Source organism: Somniosus microcephalus, chromosome 6 (genome assembly GCF_052327205.1).
Source record: "Somniosus microcephalus isolate GS21.2 chromosome 6, FLI_Smic_1.0, whole genome shotgun sequence".
Lineage (NCBI taxonomy): Eukaryota > Metazoa > Chordata > Chondrichthyes > Squaliformes > Somniosidae > Somniosus > Somniosus microcephalus.
Window position 1 is genome coordinate 154,445,044 of NC_140992.1, and position 20,239 is coordinate 154,465,282.

The following is a 20,239-nucleotide window of genomic DNA, read 5'->3' on the forward strand; positions in this document are numbered from 1 at the left end:
GTTTCTATTTTTCTGATTTCTCAGGGCATACATTACTACTGGCATGGCATCCAACCATTGCAACCCATTTTGCTGGCATACTTTGGTTAGGGCGGCCTTGATTTCCCCATTCACTCTTTCCACTATTCCTGAGGATTGTGGCTGGTAAGGTATGTGCAATTTCCATTGAAATCCAAGGGCTTCAGTTAAGTTTTTTATCAGTTTGCTGGTGAAATGAGTTCCTCTGTCACTGTTTATTCCCATAGGTATTCCAAATCTAGGTATTATTTCTTTTAGCAGAATGCTTACTACTGTTCTGGCATCATCCCTCCTAGTGGGGTATGCCTCTACCCATCTGGAGAACATATCTACTATTACCAGTATGTACTTAAATCCTTTTACTGCGGGCATATGTACAAAATCTATCTGTAGATTCTCAAAGGGCAGCTCTGGTTGGGGTAGGTGATCAAAATTTGCGGGCGATTTCCCTCTATTTTTCTGCTGACATACTAAACACGTTCTGGCAACTTTTTCAATTGTTACCGTTATTCCTGGTGCATACCATTGTTGGGACAATGCATGTGCCATCCCTCCTTTGCCCATGTGAGCCTGTCCATGTGCCAGGCGAGACAGGGGCAAAAACAAACTTCGTGGGCAAACCATTCGGCCATCAGGATGCATCCATATATCATGATCTTGATAGCAACCTGCCTTACTCCAAGTGCGTTTTTCTTGGACTGTTGCCTGACTTTGGGCCTGTCGTAGTAGATCAGCATCAATGCTACTAGGAAGTTCTGGTGGAAAGTTACTAACGGTATTTTTGGCGGCTTGAAGCTGTGGGGCCTGCCTCAGTGCGACCTCTTTAGCCGCACTATCAGCAAACATATTTCCACACGAGACTTCATCACCTGCCATGGTGTGGGCCTCACATTTTAGTACTGCAATTTTACTTGGCAACTGAATAGCCTCCAACAAATTTAACACCATTTGCGCATGCTTAATAGATTTTCCTGAGGATGTAATAAAACCTCTGTTTTTCCATAATTGTCCAAAATCATGCACTACCCCAAATGCATAATGGGAGTCAGTATAGATATTGACGCTTTGATCCATTGGCTGTAAAGTGCTTTGAGACGTCCGGTGGTCGTGAAGGGCACTGTAGAAATTCAAGCCTTTCTTTCTAAACCGCAGCCTGATAGAATGCTTACTGCTTAATGCTTACTCTTCTGCCATCAAGGAGATGAGTAGAAGGCTAGTTAGCTAAATGGCATTATTCCTATTCCATCTGTTCGATGCTGGTCAATGCTATGGTTGGTGGTATTATGCATGTATAGATTCTGGAATGGTTCCTGCAGATTGAAGCATAGCAAATGTAACCCCGCTATTTAAGAAAGGAGGGAGAAAGAAAGCGGGGAACTACAGGCCTGTTAGCCTCACATCAGTAGTTGCGAAAATGCTGGAATCTATTATATAGGATGCAATAACTGGGCACTTAGAAACTAATAGTAACATTGGGCAGAGTCAACATGGATTTATGAAAGGGAAATCCTGTTTGACAAACCTATTGGAGTTCTTTGAGGATGTAATTAGTGGAGTAGAGAAAGGGGAACTGGTAGATGTGGTGTATTTGGATTTTCAGAAGGCCTTCGATAAGGTCCCACACAAGAGGTTGGTAAACAAAATTAGGGCACATGGAATTAGGGGCAATATACTAGCATGGATTGAGAATTGGTTAACAGGCAGAAAACAAAGAGTAGGGATAAACAGGTCTTTTTCAGGATGGCAGGCTATGCTTAGTGTGGTACCGCAAGGCTCGGTGCTTGGGCCCCAGCTATTCACAATCTATATCAATGATTTGGATGAGGGGACAAAATGTAACATTTCCAAATTTGCTGATGACACAAAGCTAGGTGGCAGTGTCAGTTGTGAAGAGGATGGGAAGAGACTTCAAGGGGATCTCGGCAGGCTCAGTGAGTGGGCGAGAACATGGCAGATGGATTATAATGTGGATCAATGTGAAGTTATCCACTTTGGTAGAAAAAACAGAAAGGCAGAGTATTTCCTAAATGGTGAAATATTGGGGAATGCAGATGCTCAAAGGGACATGGGAGTCCTTGTACATGAGTCACTGAAAGTGAATGTGCAGGTGCAGCAAGCCATTATGAAGGCAAATGGTATGCTGGCCTTCACTACAAGAGGATTTGTGTACAGGAGTAAAGAAATCTTACTCCAATGATATAGGGCCTTGGTGAGACTGCACCTGGAGTACTGTGTACAATTTTGGTCTCCTTACCTAAGGAAGGATATAGGGCAGCACGGTGGCATAGTGGTTAGCACTGTTGCCTCACAGCGCCAGAGACCCGGGTTCGAATCCAGCCTCGGGCGACTGTCTGTGTGGAGTTTGCACATTCTCCCCGTGTTTGTGTGGGTTTTCTCCGGGTGCTCCGGTTTCCTCCCACAGTCCAAAGATGTGCGGGTTAGGTTGATTGGCTATGATAAATTGACCCTTAGTGTTAGGGGGATTAAATACGTGGGGTTATGGGGATTGGGTGGGATATGTGTCGGTGCAGGCTCGATGGGCCGAAATGGCCTCTATCTGCACTGTGGGGTTTCTGTGATTCTGTGATGTGTTGGTGTAGGGGTTACGGGGATCGGGTGGGATATGTGTCGGTGCAGGCTCGATGGACCGAAATGGCCTCTATCTGCACTGTGGGGTTTCTGTGATTCTGTGATCTGTGATACTTGCCATAGAGGGAGTGCAACGAAGGTTCACAAGATTGATTCCTGGGATGGGGGGACTGTCGTATGAGAAGAGATTGAGTAAACAAAGCCTGTATTCTCTTGAATTCAGAAGCATTGAAGCATACAAAACTATTACAGGGCTTGATAGGGTGGGTGCTGGGAAAATGTTTCCCTTGATTGGGGAGTCTAGAACCAGGGGCCACAGCCTCAGGATAAAGGGTAGGCCATTCAGGACTGAGATGAGAAGAAATTTCTTCACACAGAGGGTGGTGAATCTTTGGAATTCTCTACCCCAGAGGGCTATGGAGGCTCAGTCATTGGGCATTTTCAAAACAGAAGTTGATAGACTTCTGACTAGTAAGAGCATCAAGGGATATGGCGATAGGGCCGGTGAATGGAATTGATCAGCGCTGATCTCATTGAATGGTGGAGCAGGCTCAAAGGGCCGAATGGCTTCCTCCTGCTTCTATTTCTTATGTTCTTATGTTCTTAAACTTCGGTACATAGAGAGCAAAGGCTGAATTATGGGAGGGTTCCTTGACCCTACATGTGAGAGAGATATCTGGTAAAACCCTGAAAACCTAACAGAGACATGACTGCTGAGCCTGATCCTATCTCTGACTAATGCCCACAGCACGTTTATTTTAGAGTGGAAGTCACTGGATAATGATGTGGCGCAGGAACATTGGCTGCTTTCTGTCCCTAGCCTGGACACGAAGGCTAATTATACTGTTCATGCTGGTGCCCTGACTAAGGTTAGCTAACTCAGCTTGGATCAGGGATTGGAGCTTGGACCTTGGACTTCATGGTTCAGCTTCATACTAGATTTAACTGGGCCAGGAGAACACTGTCGCTCAGGTGGGTTTCCATTTCTACCACTGGCAGTGTCTGCCCCCAGGAGAAGGCTACTAATATGAAGCAAAGTGAAGTGAGGCCTTCACTTGGAAAGGTCCTTGCTTCCTGCAATACGGGGCCTCAGTAGCAGCTTAACATTGGCCCAGAAATTCGGGTTGGGGGCTTCCCGCGGGTGCAAGCCCCCGACCTGCACTTACCTTGCGCGCCGGCCGTTGAGCTGTGGGCCCTCATGGAATTCCGATCCGGGGCCTGCTCCAACTGCCGGCGCGCAGTGCTTGCATATCCCAGGGCCGCAGTTAGTTTGATGCATCCCCTGGGATCACGTGGGCCATGGAGAGCCAATCGGAGCAGGGAATGCTCCATTCATAAGTCTGACAGGAAGTGCTGTCAAACTTAGAAATACTACGGGCCCCAAAACATCACTAAATCTTCAAATAATTTTTTTTTTTAATCACATTTTTAAAATAAACTATAAATTACATGAAATATCTATTTTAAACAATAATTTAAATTTTTGAAAAAATAATTTTATTTTCTAACGGGGCTAAAAATAAACAACCTTTCTTGAAAGTATTTAAAAATAATAAACCTGTGGAAAAAATGTTTTAATTTTAATTAATTCACCACTTACCTTGTAAAAAGCAAGCCTTATGCCTGCTTTTTACATGTCTAACTTCTGGAGACGTACCCTCCCGGGAAAACCTGCAAAATAAACCGAAGTTCGATGCACACGCACAGCCTCTCCCACGCACGCGTTCAACCTCTGAACCCCTGCTTTCAGGGGAACGGAAGTGCCGGTTTCCCGCGCATGCGCAGTGCATGCAGGAAACCGGCACTTCCATTGGGCTTATGGGTGGGTACCCCATGCGTACTCAACCATGGAGACCCTAATTTCTGGGCCAATGTCATTTAGCACTGTTGCTTTGAAAATGTCTTCCACGGTGGAGTGTAAAAAACACCATAAAACTCCCACTATAGCCCCTGCATGTGGATTACCGACAGGAACTTGCAAACTAATGAATTCCTACGTGAGGAGATTAAACCGCCACCATGAAAAAGTTTTCCAAAGAGAATTAGAAATCATAACTCAATCGACTATCTAGGTCCTGTATTCTACAAGGAGTGTCTAAATTTCCAGTTTGCCAATATTAAATCGATAGTTCGTGGACAGAACCAATATCCAGCAGCAGCTACACTAATTATATCTGATGCTGCAACTAGACCCTAGTTTCGTACTAAACTAAACAAAAATTAGGGACTTAAATCTAAACAAAGCAAACTACATAGGTATGAGGGGTGAGTTGGCTATGGTAGATTGGGAAACTACATTAAAAGGTATGATGGTAGATAAGCAATGGCTAGCATTTCACAGAATCACAGAAACCCCACAGTGCAGATCGAGGCCATTTCGGCCCATCGAGCCTGCACCGACACATATCCCACCCGATCCCCGTAACCCCTACACCAACACATATCCCACCCTATCCCTGTAACCCCACGTATTTAATCCCCCTAACACTAAGGGTCAATTTATCATAGCCAATCAACCTAACCCACACATCTTTGCACTGTGGGAGGAAACCAGAGTACCTGGAGAAAACCCACGCAAACACGGGGAGAATGTGCAAACTCCACACAGACAGTCGCCCGAGGCCAGATTCGAACCCGGGTTCTCTGGTGCTGTGAGGCAACAGTGCTAACCACTATGCCACCGTGAATTAATACATAATTTACAACAAATATACATTCCTTTAGTAGCCCAATGGTAGCTAACAAGAGAAGTTAAAGATAGTATTGTTGAGATACCGCGGCAAACGTGGGAGTCGAGACAGAGCTATTGAAAACACAACTGCTTTATTCTGACCACATGGCAAACAGGAACTAGAAAAGCCCGCACATCCACTTAAATACTTCCCAGACAGGAAGTGCTCCCGGCAGCCTGTCCCTGCGGGAAACAAGTTGCTGGAGGAAAGGGCCCCCAGCTGGGGGCTTCTGCTTAGACTGTCTGTGCCGCCGTGAGCGGATTATGTCCAGTGGTGGCGTGTCGCCACAGAGCTCCCCCCAGAATCCGCTTAGGAGGAGTGGATGTGCCGTGACGGTGGTCTAATGGTTCTGCCGCAGCGGCTCTGAGTGGTCGCCGGTCTGGTTGGTTGGGTCGGGCGGTTCGCCGCCAGCTGTGCTGGCTTGCCGGGGGGACGGCCTCTGGCTGGAGGCTGGGCCACGGGGACCTGTTCCCCTGGTTCTGTGTGTGCTGGTTTGAGCCGGTCGATGGAGACTGTCTCGACCCTGTCGCCGAGTCGCAGCTTGAATACCTTGTCCCCGGTTTGTAGTACCTCGTACGGACCGTCGTACGGGGGTCGCAGGGGCCCGCGGTGCGCGTCGTGTCGCACGAAGACGAAGCGCGCCTGCTGTAAATTTGGCGGGACGTGAGGTGCGAGTTCACCGTGTCGGTTGACCGGAAGTGGGGCGAACTGCTGAGCGGAAGAGAAAGAGTTGAGCCGCTGCTGTTCGGCCGACCAAGACTTGGTAGGCTCCGGAAGGAATTCGCCTGGGACGCGCAGCGGTTGTCCGTAGACTAACTCCGCTGCCGAGGACTGGAGGTCTTCTTTGACTCGGTGCGTAGGCCGAGTAGCACCCACGGTAGGCGGTCAGTCCAGGTACTGTCCTGCAGGCCGACGCGGAGTGAGGCCTTGAGTGACCTGTGGAAGCGTTCACAAAGTCCGTTGGCCTGCAGGTGGTACGCCATGGTGCGGTGGAGCGTCACCCCGAGGTTGCGTGCTGTGGCCGTCCAGAGTTCGGAGGTGAACTGGGCGCCTCTGTCGGAGGTTATGTCGGCCGGTACGCCGAACCTCGCAACCCAGGTGTTAACGAACGCCCTGGCGATGTCGGCTGTGGTGGTGGAGGTCAGCGGCACTGCCTCAGGCCAGCGTGTGTAGCGGTCGACCATCGTGAGGAGATAAGTTTGGCCTTGCGATGGCGGCAGGGGACCGACGATGTCGACGTGTACGTGGTCGAAGCGGCGGCTGGGTACCTCGAAGTCTCCCAGGGGTGCTTTGGTGTGCAGCTGTACCTTAGCCCGTTGGCATGCGAGGCAGGAGGTGGCCCAAGTCCGAACATCTCTGCTAAGGCCGCGCCAGACGAAGCACTTGGAGAGGAGTTTGATGGATGCGCGGGAACCCGGGTGAGGGAGCCCGTGGAGCGCGTCGAAGACGCGGCGGCGCCAGGTCTCAGGGACGACCGGCCTGGGTTGGCCGAGTGAGACGTCGCACGTGACTGCCGTGGCTTCGGGCCCGTGCGCGACCTTGGCTAGGCGTAGCCCTGGCAGGCTGGTAGCCGCCGAGAGGAGGTCTGGGTCCGTGAGCTGGGCCGCTGCTAGTTGTGCGTAGTCAACCGCGAGGTGATTCGCACAGACGGCGGGACGGGAAAGGCAGTCGGCGACCACGTTGTCTCTACCGGAGACGTGCTGAATGTTCGTAGTAAACTCGGAGACGGCCGCGAGCTGGCGTTGCTGCCTAGCGGACCAGGGTTCGGTGTGCTTGGCCATCGCGTATGTGAGTGGCTTGTGGTCCACATACGCGGTGAAGGGGTGGCCTTCCAGGAGGAACCTGAAATGGCGGACCGACAGGTGGAGTGCGAGAAGCTCGCGGTCGAAAGTGGAGTATTTGACCTCCGGGTGGCGCAGTTGGCGGCTGTAGAAGGCAAGTGGCTGCCACGCGCCATTGACCCACTGCTCGAACACGGCCCCGACCGCGTGGTCAGAGGCGTCGGTGGTGAGCGCGACCCGGGCATCGGCCCTCGGGTGCGCGAGCAGAGTGGCGTCGGCGAGCGCGTTTTTGGTGGCGTCGAAGGCGGCTGCCGTGTCAGTGGTCCAGGCTACGTCCATCTTGCCGGATTTTCCTCGGAGGGAGTCGTATAGGGGCTTCATAAGGGCTGCGGCTCTGGGGATGAACCTGTTGTAGAAGTTCACCATCCCGAGGAACTCCTGGAGGCCCTTGATGGTTGTGGGGCGGGGGAATTGCTGGACGGCCTGCACCTTGTTGGGCAGGGGGACGGCCCCAGCAGGGGTGATGTGGTGACCGAGAAAATCGATCTCGGTTAGGCCGAATTGGCACTTCGCCGGGCTGAGGATGAGCCCGTGTTGGGCTAGGCGCCCGAACAGGATGCGAAGGTGTTCGAGGTGTTCCTGTTTGGAGGAGCTGGCCACGAGAATGTCGTCTAGATAGTCGAATAGGAAGTTCAGGTCCCGGAGGACTGAGTCCATAAGGCGCTGGAAAGCCTGTGCTGCATTCTTGAGGCCGAAGGGCATCCTCAGGAACTCGAACAGGCCGAATGGGGTGATGACGGCCGTTTTGGGGATGTCCGCGGGGTGTACAGGGACTTGGTGGTAACCGCGCACCAGGTCGACTTTGGAAAAGACGGTTCGTCCGGCCAGTCGGGCCGAGAAGTCCTGGATGTGTGGCACCGGGTACCGATCGGGGGTGGTGGCGTCGTTGAGGCGGCGGTAGTCCCCGCAAGGGCGCCAGCCTCCGCCGGGCTTGGGGGCGGTGTGGAGGGGCGAGGCCCAAGGGCTGCTGGAGCGGCGGATGATGCCGAGTTGTTCCATGTTGATAAACTCGGCCCGCGCGATTTCCAGCTTGGCCGGGTTGAGTCTGCGGGCGTGGGCAGAAACTGGGGGGCCGGTGGTGGGGATATAGTGTTCCACACCGTGCTTGGTGGCTTTGGCCAAAAAGGTCGGGTTAGTGAGGGCGGGAAACTCAGCTAGGAGTGCCGCGTAGTCGTCCGTGGCTCTGGCGAGGCAGTAGGTCGTCGGGCCGGCCGAACGGGCCGGGGTAAAGGCGCCGGGGATGGGGGCCATAGTGTTGATGTCAACGAGGCGGTGCCTCGGAATGTCGACAAGGAGGCCGTGGGCGCGTAGGAAGTCGGCGCCAATGAGTGGGCAGAGGACCTTGACTGTCAGGAACTCCCAGCGGTAGCGGCGGCCCGCGAGGTCGAGCGTGACCATGCAGGTGCCATATGTGCGGATTTCAGAGCCGTTGGCTGCAGCCAGTGTGATAACCCGTGTGCCGCGTTGGATCTCGAGGGCGGAGGCGGGGGTGATGCTGTGCTGGGCCCCTGTGTCGCACAGAAATCGGCGGTTGGTTCTGTCGTCAGTGACATACAGTAGGGGCTCTTTCTGCCCCGCGGCCATCGCGGGGGCCGGTGCGGGGGGGGGTTTGAAGGAACACGGTGGCGTGCAGTGTTGAGCCCTAGCGCCAAAACGGGTGTGGTAGTAGCAGTGACCCGGAGTGGTAGGGCGGTCGGGCCTAGCGGCCCGGGAAGACCGCGTGGTCGTTGCCGTGAGGTCGGGCGCGACGTCGCGAGCGGCCTGTGCAGAGAGCAGCCGGTCGGCCTTTTCGGCTATCTCATTCAGGTCCGTGGAGTCAGACTCCACAAGGAGCGGGCGGATGCTGGCGGGGAGCTGCCGAATGAAAAGCGTGCGAAAAAGGGACAGCATGTCGGAGAGGGACAGCATGTGGGAAAGCAGGTCTGATGGTGAAGCGTCACCAAGGCCGGGGAGGTCCAGGAGTTGGCAGTGGCGCTGGTAAGAGGACGTTTGAAATTTTTTAAGTAGCGCAGCCTTCAGATGCTCGTACTTGCCCTCCGTTGGTGGATTCTGCAGCGCTGCCCAAACCTTGGGGACTGTAGCGTAGGTGAGCGAGGCGACGAGGTAGTCGTACTTCGTGGCGTCGACTGTAATGCCTTTCAGCCGGAATCTGGACTCAGCTTGAACGAACCAGGCTTCGGCGAGGTTCTCCCAAAAGTCAGGTAATTTAACCGTGACTACGTTTGTATCCGCCATGCTAGCTTAGGATTCGTCCTGAGCGTCGGGGTCACCAGTGTTGAGATACCGCGGCAAACGTGGGAGTCGAGACAGAGCTATTGAAAGCACAACTGCTTTATTCTGACCACATGGCAAACAGGAACTAGAAAAGCCCGCACATCCACTTAAATACTTCCCAGACAGGAAGTGCTCCCGGCAGCCTGTCCCTGCGGGAAACAAGTTGCTGGAGGAAAGGGCCCCCGGCTGGGGGCTTCTGCTTAGACTGTCTGTGCCACCGTGAGCGGATTATGTCCAGTGGTGGCGTGTCGCCACAGTATTAGGTCCAAGGAAGAGGCTTATAATGCTGCCAAAAATAGAAGTAAGCCTGAGGATTGGGAGGATTGTAGAATTCAGCAAAGGAGGACCTAAGAAATTGATAAAGAAAGGGAAAATAGAATATGAGAGTAAACTAGCGTGAGACACAAAAACAGACTGTAAAAGCTTCTATAGGTATGTAAAAGGGAAAAGATTAGTGAAAGTAAATGTGGGCCTATTAGAGGCAGAGACAGGCAAAATTATAATGGGCAATAAGGAAATGGCAGAGACATTAAACAAATACTTTGTATCTGTTTTCATGGTAGAAGACACAAAAACATTCCAGAAACAATGGGGAACCAAGGGTCTAGAGAGAATGAGGAACTTAAAGAAATCAGTATAAGCAAAGAAATAGTACTGGAGAAATTAATGGGACTAAGTGGCAACAAAGCCCCTGGACCTGATGACCTGTATCTTGGGGTTTTAAAAGAGGTAGCTGCAGAGATAGTGAATGCACTGGAATTAATCTTCCAGAATTCCCTAGATTCTAGAACAGTCCCCAAAGATTGGGAGGTAGCAAACATAACCCCGCTATTTAAGAAAGGAGGAAGAGAAAAAACGGGGAACTTTAGGCCAGTTAGCCTGATATCAGTAGTAGGTAAAATGCTAGAATCTATTATTAGGGATGTGTTAACAGGACACATAGAAAATCGTAATATGATTAGGCAGAGTCAACATGGTTTTATGAAAGGGAAATCATGTTTGACAAATCTGTTAGAGTTTTTTGAAGATGTCTCACAGCATCAGGGACCCGGGTTCGAATCCGGCCTCGGGTGACTGTCTGTGTGGAGTTTGCACATTCTCCCTGTGTTTGCGTGGGTTTCCTCCGGGTGCTCCGGTTTACTCCCACAGTCCAAAGATGTGCGGGTTAGGATGATTGGCTATGATAAATTGACCCTTAGTGTTAGGGGGATTAAATACGTGGGGTTACGGGGATAGGGTGGGATATGTGTTGATGTAGGGGTTCCGGGGAGCGGGTGGGATATGTGTCGGTGCAGGCTCGATGGGCTGAAATGGCCTCTATCTGCACTGTGGGGTTTCTGTGATTCTCTGTGATAAGGGGGAACCAGTGGATGTGATGTATTTGGATTTTCAAAAAGCATTCGATAAGGTGCCATACAAGAGGTTACTACAAATAATTAGGCTCATGGTATTAGCATGGTTTGAGGATTGGTTAATTGACAGAAAACAAAGAGTAGGAATAAACAGGACTTTTTTGGGTTGGCAGGCTGTAACTAGTGGGGTATCGCAAGGATCAGTGCTTGACCCTCAGCTATTTACAATCTATATTAATGACTTAGATGATGGAACTGATTGTAACGTATCCAAGTTTGCTGATGATACAAAGTTAGGTGGGAAACTAAGTTGTGAGGAGGACAAAAAGAGGCTACAGAGCGATATAGACAGGTTGACTGAATGGGCAAGAACATGGCAAATGGAATACAATGTGGGGAAGTGTGAAGTTATCCACTTTGGTAGGAAAAACAAAAAAGTAGAATATTTTTTGAATGGTGAGAGACTGGGAAATGTTTGTATTCAGAGGGACCTGGGTGTCCTTGTACATGAATCACAGAAAGTTAACATGCAGGCACAGCAAGCAATTAGGAAAGTTAATGTTATGTTAGCTTTTTTTACAAAGGGATTAGAGTATAAAAGTAAAGAAGTCTTACTACAATTATGCAGGGCATTAGTGAGGCCACTTCTGGAGTACTGTGTACAGTTCTGGTCTCCTTACCTGAAGAAATACTTCTTTGCCTTAGTTGGAGTGTAGCAAAGGTTCAATAGACTGAATCCTGGAATGAAGGGATTGCCCGATGAGGAGAGATTGAGTAGACTAGGCCTATATTCCTTAGAGTTTAGAAGAATGAGAGGTGATCTAATTGAAACATATAAAATTCTTAAGGGGCTTGACAGGGTTAATGCTGAGAAAATGTTTCCCCTGGCTGGGGAATCTAGAACATGGGGTCACAGTCACAGAATAAGAGGTCGGCCATTTAGGACTGAGATGAGGAGAAATTTCCTCACTCAGAGGGTGGTGAATCTTTGGAATTTTCTACTCCAAAGAGCTGTGGATGCTCAGTCGTTGTGAATATTCAAGACAGAGAGCGATACATTTTTGGGAACTAAGGGAATTAAGGGATATGGGGATCGGGCAGGAAGGTGGAGATGAGGTAAAAGATCAGCCATGATCTTATTGAATGGCGGAGCAGGCTCGAAGGGCCAAATGGCCGACTCCAGCTCCTAATTCTTATGTTCTTATTGTAGGAGTCTACGTACTCCTAGCAAAAAATACTGAACTCGGAGAGGTTCAACAGAAAAGGTTTAATTGTTGAGACTGCATGTTGAAGACAAAATGGCGTCAGAGCCTACACCAAGTCCGACTGCCTTTCATCCGTCCACAGCTTCGACTGCTCCTCCCCCGCTCTGGGCTTAACTATGTTGCAGACCGAGTTTCTTAAAGGTGTGATCCTTCTTAAAGGCATGACGCCTGATTTATAGTCTACGGACCGAAAAGCGGATTGTGTCCTTTCTGTGATCGGTACGCCACACAGCTCCCCCCAGAATCCGCTAGTAGGGAGTGTACGAACTGGCGTGGCGGCTTGATGGCACGGCCGGAACGGCTCTTGGTGGTTGGTGTCGGGAGCGGGGCGGTCGGACGCGTCGGGCTCTTAGGCGGTCTGCCCCGCGGTGGGGGTTGGCCCACTTGAACGGGTTCGTCGGGCTCTAGGTGCACCAGCTTGAGCCGGTCGACCGACACCTTGTCAGTTCTGCCGCCCACTTCGAGGAGGAAGAACTTGTTCCCCGTCTGGAGTACCTTGTAGGGTCCATCGTATGGGGGCTGTAGAGGTCCTTGGTGGGCGTCATGGTGCACGAAAACAAATTTGGCCATGTGCAGGCTAGGTGGTACGCGGGTTGCTGGTTCGCCGTGCCGGCCGGTGGGTACCGGAGCGAACTGTTGTGCTCGGTTGGCGAAAGCGCGGCGTTCCTGGTCAGACGACCAGGGGGTCGTGGCGGTGGGCAGGAACTCTCTGGGTACGTGCAGCGGCTGGCCGTACACGAGTTCCGCCGCCGAGGCTTGCAGGTCTTCCTTGACCGCGGAGCGTAGGCCAAGTAGCACCCACGGGAGGCGATCGATCCAAGCCTCATCCTCGAGGCTGGCGCGGAGGGACGCCTTCATGGACCTGTGGAATCGCTCGCACAGTCCATTGGCTTGGGGGTGGTAAGCTGTGGTGCGGTGAACGGCCACCCCGAGGTTTCGGGCGATGGCGGCCCACAGATCAGAGGTGAACTGCGGGCCTCTATCCGACGTCATGTCGGAGGGGACGCCGAACCGAGCGACCCAGGTACCGATGAACGCCCTCGCGATGTCGGCGGTGGTGGTGGACGTCACTGGAATGGCCTCGGGCCAGCGGGTGGTACGGTCCACGATTGTCAGCAGGTGCGTGTGACCTTGTGATGATGGCAGGGGGCCGATGAGGTCGATGTGGACATGGTCAAACCTTCTTTCTGGCACGCTGAACTCCTCGAGTGGGGCTTTGATGTGCTGGTGGATTTTGGCACGCTGGCAAGCTATGCAGGATCTGGACCAGATGCGCACAGACTTTGGAGAAGACTGAGCAGCCGGCCAGTCTAGCCGAGAAGTCTTGAATGTGCGGTATGGGGTACCGATCCGGCGTGGTGGCGTCGTTTAGGCGCCGGTAGTCCCCGCAGGCGCGCCATCCCCCGTCGGGTTTGGTGACGATGTGGAGTGGGGAGGCCCAGGGGCTGTTGGAGCGGCGGATGATGCCGAGCTGTTCCATTGTGGCGAACTCGGCCCGCGCGATCTCCAGCTTGGCCGGGTCCAGCCTGCGGGCGTGGGCATACACCGGTGGGCCTGTGGTGGGGATGAAGTGTTCTACCCCGTGCTTAGCAACTTTCGTGGAGAAGGTCGGGTTGGAGTATTGAGGAGTCGTCCGTTGAGCGAGCGCGGCACTGCCACGCCATTTCGGCAGGTTGGGGGGGGCCATGGCGCCCGGGATAGGTGACATGGTGTTCATGTCCACGAGGCGGCGACGAGGCATGTCGACCAACAGGCAGTGGGCGCACAGGAAATCTGCACCGAGGAGCGGGGAGAGCACCTTGGCGGTGATAAACTCCCAGTGGTAGCAGCGGCCTGCGAGGTCGATGGTGACGGTGCGGGTGCCGTACGTCCAGATGTTGGTGCCGTTGGCGGCAGCCAGCGCAGGGCCGCGGCCGCCTCGCTGGATCTCGAGGGCGGGCGCGGGGATGATGCTGCGCTGCGCACCCGTGTCGCATAGGAAACGGCGTCCGGAGGCGCTGTCCGTAACGTTAAGCAGCGCGCCTGCTTGCCCCACGGCCATCGTGTAGGCCGGTGTGGGGGCGGTTGGAAACGTGCATGGATGGCTGCAGCGGCGTGCCCGTGCGCCGAACCGGGTATGGACGTAGCAGTAGCCCTGGGTCGGAGGGCTTGGGGGACATGGGGGTATGGGGGGCCTCGTGGCCGAGCTGTGTGGCCGCGCGATAGAGGGTGGAGCGCGCGCCGACGCTGCGGAGGCCAGGTCGGGGGTGACGGCGTGGTTGGAGCCGGCGGACAGGAGCTTATTGGCTTCGTCGGCCAGGGCCTCGAGGTCCGTAAGGCTGGACGCCACGATCGCCGGGCGGATGCTGGGAGGTAGTTGGCGGATAAAGAGCGTGCGGAAGAGGGAGCCGGGCGATTTCTCGTCGGTCAGAGCAAGCATGTGTGAGAGCAAGTCTGACGGCGTGGAGTCACCGAGGCCCGGGAGGTCGAGGAGGTGGCAGGTGCGCAAAAATTGGGAGGCTGTGAATTTTTTAAGGAGCGCGGCCTTGAGATGTGCGTACTTGCCTTCCTCCGAAGGGTTTTGTAGTGTTGTCCAGATTTCGTAATTGTGGAGCTGCCCAGGGAGGCGAGGAGGTAGTCGTACATCGTTGCGTCGGCGGTGATGCCGCGGAGTCGGAATTGCGATTCAGCTTGAAGGAACCAGGCGGTGGCTAGGTTCTCCCAGAACTCCGGCAGCTTCACAGAAACTGCGTTTGTGTCAGCCATGGTTACGCTTAGGAGTCGTCCTGAGCGTCGGGGTCACCAATGTAGGAGTCTACGTACTCCTAGCAAAAAATACTGAACTCGGAGAGGTTCAACAGAAAAGGTTTAATTGTTGAGACTGCATGTTGAAGACAAAATGGCGTCAGAGCCTACACCAAGTCCGACTGCCTTTCATCAGTCCACAGCTTCGACTGCTCCTCCCCCGCTCTGGGCTTAACTATGTTGCAGATCGAGTTTCTTAAAGGTGTGATCCCTCTTAAAGGCATGACGCCTGATTTATAGTCTACGGACCGAAAAGCGGATTGTGTCCTTTCTGTGATCGGTATGCCACATTATGTTCTTAAAGCATGCTGCATGAAATTAATAATCATTGGGGGACTACATCTTGGGTCTGGGTTAAAAGAGCCCCGAATGATGTCCTGTCTCCACCCACTGTTACAGGTAGTTGGTTTTGGAGTTAATGGACTGGCACAAATTGAACTCACAAAGTAAGTAGGCCAGAGATTTAAATAGAAAATCGCTAATGGCATCATCTGAAAACACAGAGTCAGTTTCCACATATATGCTGAAGACACCCAGCTGTACCTCACTACCTCTTCTCTCGGCCCCTCCATGGCCTCTAAATTGTCAGACTGCTTGTCCGACATCCAGTTGCGGATGAGTGGAAATTTTCTCCAATTAAATTTTGGGAAGACCGAAGCCATTTTTTTCAGTCCCCGCCACAAACTCCATTCCCTAGCCACTGACTCCACCCCTCCCCCTAACATCTGTCTGAGGCTAAACCACACTGTTCGCAACCTTGGTGTCATATTTGACCCAGAAATGAGCTTCCAACCAGATATCCGCGGTATAACTAAGACCGTGTGGCAGAGCCACCAAGGAACTCTTATACAAATTTATGTAATTGCCTTTAAATCTGTATTCTTTCGCTGTATGTAAATAGCGCGGTCTCTAAAGGGTTAAGACCGAACGCGATGACGTCATCACATGGGTCACGTGCCGTTCCCAATGGCGGGAAACGTGATGATGTCATGACGTCGGACTGAGGGGCCTCCCCTTCTCAGTCCTCGTGGAGCCAGCATTAAGCAAGCACCTGTTGATTTGTTCTCCTGCGTTTTTGTTTGTTACTTCCACCAGTTTGCATTAAACATCGTTTTGGTTAGCTGTTTGACTCGCTCTCAGTATTTTCATCAGGAATTTACCAATTCCTACAGTGGTGACCCCGAATCTTCATGGACGATCTTCGCGGAGGAAGTGAGATGCAGTGACATGATGGAAGCAAACACAGTGGCTTTGAAGCTCCCTCAGTTTTGGGAACAACAGGCGGCCTCCTGGTTCGTGCAAGCAGAGGCTCAGTTCGAACTTCGGAACATAGTGCAGGATCAGACCCGTTACCTCTATGCGGTCTCCACACTTGACAGCTCCACGGCTTCGAGGATCATCAGCCTGCTGGAAAACCCCCCGGCGGACAGCAAGTATGACACCCTTAAGGCGCGGCTTATCCAGGTATTCGGTATCACAAAGTCAGAACACACACAGCGGTTACTCACGCTGCCCGGGTTAGGCAACACCAAGCCATCGGAGTTAAATAGCCAGATGCTCACACTCCTTGGTTCAGAACCGCAATGTTTCCTCTTTCAGGAATTGCTCCTGAGCCAATTGCCCGAGCAGGTGCAAGCGGCCCTCGTGAGGTCGGACACTGCGGATTGTGTGGCGCTGGCCGCCGAGGCTGACACAATTTACGCCGTCATGCAACCACACTGTGCCACCACGAGGCATCCCGCCCAGAAGGGCCCCGCCCTGACGCCTCCACCATCCGGTTGGTGTTATTACCATGCCCGTTTCGGCCCGAAAGCCAGATGCTGCTGCCCCCCCCTGCGGGTTCAAGCCTAAAGCAACGAAGAAACACCAGCACCAACAGCACGACGGGAAGACCGAACCTGAAGTAGGTCCCACGGCCGCGATGGCGATTGGCGATTCCGGGAAGCTATTATATATCACTGATTCCATCTCAGGCCGGAGGTTCTTATGCAACACAGGAGCGCAGTGTAGTATCATAGAAACATAGAAACATAGAAGATAGGAGCAGGAGTAGGCCATTCAGCCCTTCGAGCCTGCTCCGCCATTCAACGAGATCATGGCTGATCATCCAAACCCTAGCACCCGGTCCCTACACCGACAGCCATCCCACCCAAGCCCTATCCCCGTAACCCCGTAACCCCACGTATTTAATCCCCCCTAACACTAAGGGCCAATTTTTATCATGGCCAATCAACCTAACCTGCACATCTTTGGACTGTGGGAGGAAACCGGAGCACCCGGAGGAAACCCACGCAAACACGGGGAGAATGTGTATCCTTCCCGCCTCGGTCCTCGACATCCGGGCTGGGAGGCATGGTTGTCCCCTCCAAGCTGCCAACGGCGGTGCTATTCGTACATTCGGGAATCGGCGGGCCTAGGAGTGTTTCGGCGGTCAGCTCTTCCAATGGGAGTTTATCACCGCCAAAATTTTGCAAGCGATCCTCGGCGCCGATTTTTTATGCACCAGCAGCTTGTCGATCAATTTTAAAAATCGTCAGCTGATCAACGCCGCCACGTCCAACTCCATCCCGTGCTTTTCAGGTTCAGTCACGTCGCACACGGTCTCCTGCGCTTCTCAGTGAATTTCCAGAGTTTTTTGAATCTCGAGGGAAATATCGACCACAATTGGCAGACTCTTAAACAACAATTCGAACTCTACATTGCAGCCGTCGGATTCGGTACGAAGCCAGATGCAAGGAAAATAGCATTGCTGCTCACGGTTGCAGGCCCACAGGCGATAGAGGTATTTAATACATTTGTATTTAATCCAGCGGAGAACAGAGAAAAATTAGAAGATGTGCTAAAAAAAATTGATGCACATTACTCTCCCAAAAAGAATGAGACGTATGAAAGATACATCTTCCGTTCTCAGACACAGCAACAAAATGAGACTTTTGATAGCTTTATAGCTGATCTGAAACTGATAGCACAGACATGTAATTTCTCTGAGCTGAAATCATCCATGATTCGTGACCAGATTGTGTTTGGTATTCATGATAAAAAAGTCAGGGAATGTCTGTTGAGAAAAACCGAACTAAATTTGGAAAATGCAGTGAAAATATGCCAAGCCAGCGAGCTAGCTCGAAAGCACGTGAAGACTTTCAGTGAAATCAATAATGATGCCATTGTAATGAGTGATAATGCTGCTGTCGGTGCTGTGTCCTACAAGGGGAAGAAACATGGGTAGAACAGAAATGAAAAGCAATCGGAGGATGACATTTTTAATTGTAAACGCTGTGGTTACAAACACCAGTTAAGACAATGCCCAGCATTTGGAAAAATGTGCACAAAGTGTAATGGAAAGAATCACTTTGCCAAACAATGCTTTTCAAAAGTAAAAACTAAGAAAGGGCAACGAGTTAATGTAATTGAGGACACTGATTTAAGTGAGACATTTTTTGTAGGAATGGTGTCATGTGACAATATCAAAACGGATACAGAAAATGTGCAGCCTTCAGAAATGGACAATGCTTAACATAAAGTTAATGCAGTAAAAGAGGACAAATGGTTGATCCCACTGCAGGTAAATGGAGCATTAGTTACATTGAAACTAGACACTGGGGCAAAAGCAAACTTAATCAGTATGAGTGACATTAACAATATGAAAGAAAAGCCCAAAATACAGAAAAAGTCAGTACTACTGAAGGACTATAATGGACAGAAAATAGATAGCTGAGGTGTATGCAGACTTAAAGTGACAGTCAAAGACAAAGTGCATCATCTCACGTTTTCTGTTGTGGCTGAAAGATTTGATTCGATACTAGGTGACAAAGCTTGTGAAGACTTAGAACTGGTCAAGAGAGTCTACCGTATAAACTGTGCCATAAGCAGAGCAGATGACTCAGGTGATGAAGCAGAGAGCCCATCAAGGATGAAAAGGCCAAAGGGTACCCATGTCTTCAAAAAGCCTAGTTTCTCCAAGAAGAAAGAAAAAGACTTTAAGGTCAAAGAGAAGCCAAAGGAAGAAAAACACAAGGAGAAAAAGTCCAAAGACATAACTGCAGCAGATGTTGTTAAGCAGTGGAAAGAGAAAAATAAAAAGAAGAAGCCTGCACCAGAGCAGGAAGCAGTTTCGGTGGATACTCCTTCTTCCCTCAGGCCAATCTTTGGTGTTCCATTAGCCGAGGCTGCTGAGAGGACTATGCTGTATGATGGGATCCAGCTGCCAGCAGTTTTTCGAGAGTGCATTGACTACATTGAGAGTTATGGCATGAAGAGTGAAGGAAACACTGAAACCCTTTCCAAGCAAAGATCGCAAGGAGACCTCGATCTATACAAGAGCAGATTGATGACAATGCCGTAACTGCATCTTGTCATTCACCGCCAGAACAATCTCATGAAGACACATCAGACTTACTCGTGTTGAGAAGTTCCACACGTGAAGTAAAAGAGCCTGATAGACTTAATCTTTGAGTACAATGTAAAGCTTTGAAAATGTGTTGACTGTTTTGAAAATGTTTATGTTTATAGAGCACTAACAAAATTGTTACTGATATTATCTTTATTGTTTTCTTGAAAGTTGATTGATATTGATTTTGTTAAACCTCAAAGAAAGGGGGATGTAACATGTCATTCGATAGTGGACACTAGGTGGAGCCGTAGAGCTGTATATAGCTGTATGTATAAGACTACACTACCCAGCTGTATATATATTAAGACTACATTACCCATGAGGCACTAGGCTACCCACAAGGCAGCAGTCAAGATGGCAGCCTACACACAGGAGCACACATGCTGCATCTCTACAGATACTGTACCTAGAGAACGTGTACTGAATAAATGACTAGCTAGAAGCTAGCTGTGTTCATAATAAGAATGTCTAGTTATTAATGAACATAAGAGATGATATCCTGATCACCAGCGCCACTAAAGAAGAACACCTCAGTCATCTGCGCTCCCTCTTTCGCCGCCTCCATCAGCATGGCCTGATAATCAACCCGGCCAAATGCCAGTTCGGGCTGCAGCAGATGGACTTTTTGGGCCACCGCATCACTTCGGAGGGGGCACTGCCACTCCAGTCAAAGGTGGAGACAATCGCAGCATTTCCGCGGCCACAGTTCATCAAGGCCCTCCAGGAGTTCCTGGGTATGGTAAATTTTTACCATCGTTTTGTTCCCAGGGCCGCACAACTGATGCAACCGCTCTATGAGGCCCTCAGAGGAAAACCGGGAAAGGAACCCGTGGTTTGGACGCCTGAGATGGATTGCGCCTTCAGAGACACAAAGGCCGCTCTCGCAAACGCAACGATGTTGGCACACCCACTGCCTGGAGCCACCATCGCTCTTATGACCGACGCTTCTGATTACACCATCGGAGCCGTGCAGGAGCAGTGGGTCAACGGTGCG